Source organism: Dipodomys ordii, unplaced genomic scaffold, assembly GCF_000151885.1.
Source record: "Dipodomys ordii isolate 6190 unplaced genomic scaffold, Dord_2.0 Scaffold52, whole genome shotgun sequence".
Taxonomy (NCBI): domain Eukaryota; kingdom Metazoa; phylum Chordata; class Mammalia; order Rodentia; family Heteromyidae; genus Dipodomys; species Dipodomys ordii.
The window spans coordinates 5,170,748-5,173,742 of record NW_012267268.1 but is presented as its reverse complement, the minus strand read 5'-3'; the positions used below and the strand labels follow the sequence as shown (position 1 = coordinate 5,173,742).

Here is a 2,995-nt window from a genome sequence, read left to right as displayed (position 1 = left end):
AAAAAAAAAAAAAAAAATCCTCTTTACGAGCTGAATGCCAGTCTCTCACAACTGAAATCTTAGCTACTCAGAAGACTGAGATCTGAGGATCATGGTTTAAAAACAGCCTAGACAGGAAAGTCCATGAGGCACTTATCTTCAATTAACCACCAAAAAAGCTGGAAGTGGAGCTGTGGTTCAAGTGGTAGAGCACTAGCCTGGAACACAAAAGCTCAGGGGCAGTGCCTAGGCCTTGAGTTCAACCCCAGGGCCAGGAAAAAAATATATAAATTTTTACTTAGGCTAGGCACTAGTGGTTCATGCCTTATAATCTTGATGTGGGAGGATGAGATAAGAATTGTCATTCAAATCTTGCCAAGGCAAAAAAGCTTGTGAGACCTCATCTTGAGAGAGAAAAAAAAAAGGGAGGTGGACAGAGTATTGGTCACCAGTCAACCCAGTACCATGGGAAGCTAAATAGGAAATCAAAGCTCAGGCCTGCCTGGGACAAAAGGAAGACTGTATCTAGAAAATAACCAGGCCTTTAAAAACTCAAGTAGTAGAGTACCTGCCTGCCTAAAACTTTCAAAGTCCTGAATTCAAACTCCAGTACCACACACACACACAAAAAAAAACTTACTCAAAAATATTACCAGTGATTCCCCTTTGAGAGTTTAGAGCAAGTCATAAATATTAAACCAGTAAAAATAATATACATTATTCTACCACTTTATAACCCTATGTTTAAGAGATCAAAACTAAAATATCTAACTACACAAACCAGAGCATTTGGTAACTGCCAAGGGGAGTTATATAAATAAAAGGAAAAAGGTTTCATTACTACATAAGCTTACTATCTCACTTTATACATTTAAAATAAAAAGTTAGGCATCTACACCTGAACTAAAATAAATGTTTCTGTAATTCATTTTAAAGTCCGTTAGTAATAATGAAGTGTACATTGGTCACAGCAGAATAGTTCAAATGAGTTTTCCTGAGCCTGCATTCTAAGTACATCCGACCCAGAAAGTATTTTTAGCAAGTGTGTTCAATCAATGCTGGTTTAATGCCTAGCCTAAATTAGAAATTAGGTGTCATAAATTTAAAGTAACAATGCTACTAGGGACATTTTAAAGATACCAAAATAGGACATAAGGAAAAAAAAAAAAAAAAGCAAGCCCCAAGTTTGATACAATTTATTTAAAGCCCAGAACCTAAGATATTAGAAAACAGACCATTAAAAAGTCACATCTTCCTCTATTACTACTTTTGAGGAATAGGTGATTTTTTTTCACTTGGTAAGTTATAACTTACTATTAAGAAAAAATATAAAATAGCAATAGCCTCCCTGTTTTAAAAAGCTCTTGCAAAATGTTTAACTAGTCAAACTGCAAATATCCTCATGTTAAAAAAAAATCATGTTGTTCTTATAAACCAGTCGAGATGACCATGAACATGTGTATTGCAAAAGTAGACACACATGCCATAAGAAATTGTGAAGCAACACAAAAATAGTTTTGGGGGTAATCGCAGCAGAAGTGTATTCTGCTCTGTACCCACAAAATGGGTAAAATAGTTGTGTACAATATGTAAAGTTTTGCTTTTAAAACGCAATTTCTTTGAAAATTAAATTAATATTATCAAATTCAAGATTTAATTAATGTTGCTCTAGTCCAAGCACATTTCTGATTCTGAATAACTTATTTTAGCTCAACCATCCCCATTAAAAAAAAATGAAAAACAATTTTCAATCTCTGGAACGTTAAAGTTCAAAAAACCTAGTTTAAAAATGTTCAGAGGCCAGATGTTGGTGGTTCACGCCGGCAAGCCTAGCTACTCAAGAGTTTGAGATCCGAGGATCCTGGCTGAAAATTGTTGAGACTCTCTCCAATGAACTACCAAAAAGCCAGACATGGTGCTGAGGCTCAAAGTGGCAGCACTAGCCTAGCGCACAAAAGCTCAGGGACCGTGCCAAAGCTCTGAGTTCGAGCCCTAGAATTATCAAGACCCCCCCCTTCTCCCGCCCCCCCCCATCGCGCGCGCGCGCGCAGACACACACACACACACACACACGTTCTGGCTTTTAGTGTTGGAGTCTTCTATTCAAATTGAATTTTACAAGTTGGACACATGGCTTTTGGAGGTTTTTATTTTCCTCTATAGACTTATTTTGAGTGTGACCAATGAGCTCTACTACGTCAGTTGAGACCAAGATCTGGTCGTATACTTTTATTCCTTCCATTTCTTTTTCTTAAGCAAGCTAGAATGTTACAGATACGATAGGCACTCCCGAAACAAGCCCTTTGAAAGAAATCCTACAGATCGTCCTTGTACCTACTGATGTCACTCAATGATGTAAGCCCAGACAGAAAAGTCTCCCATCCTTAAGTTTCGCAGAACACAGCCACACACATATCTGGTCCGCAACCTGTCTCATTTTTTAAGGAAGCCCTCGGAAATGCATAGGTACAAGTTTGGCTCCATCTCATCTTTCTGACACAAGTGCAAATCCTTCACAAGTATATACTGGTAGAATCGTGAGGCTTAAAACTTAAATTGGTAGGGACAATGCCAGAAGCGCTGGTGGTGCACCCATGTTTTTTTGAAGGAAGAAAATACACGAAGGAAGAAGAAAAAGGAAGAATTATTCCACCAGCCACCGAAAACTCTGTGTGATTAACGCCTTACTTGGGAGTTTGGATCGCGGGGACACGTTCCATCCCCTCGTCCCCGGGCCCTCCCAGGACCGAGATCCTAACTCTAACCGCGGCGAGCTCCGGGAACGGAGGTCCCAAGAAGAAAGGAGAACCAACGCATCCTTTCTCCCCTCTCTCCGTCGAAATCAACCCGGTAACCTCGAGCTATCCGGCTCGCCTCCCGCAGGCCACAGGCGCCCAGGTAGCAAGCCCCGCGGGCGCCGATCGCGGGCGAGGGACCGGCGCGAGAACCGAGGGTCTCTTACCTTCGTATCACAGCCGCGTCCTCTCGGCTGGAGAAAAAAAAAAAAAGAGCCAAA

General features: G+C 40.6%; 1 protein-coding gene across 1 annotated transcript in view; it reads right to left on the bottom strand.

Moving 5' to 3' along the window:
- The window catches only part of Ptpn4 (protein tyrosine phosphatase, non-receptor type 4 (megakaryocyte)), a 139,556-nt gene extending 136,569 nt beyond the window's left edge, over positions 1–2,987 (bottom strand). Inside the window, exon 1 of the mRNA XM_013020668.1 lies at positions 2,942–2,987. The gene's annotated coding sequence lies outside the window, so the exon portion shown is untranslated. The remainder of the gene's footprint in view (positions 1–2,941) is intronic.
- Positions 2,988–2,995: the final 8 nt, after the last annotated feature.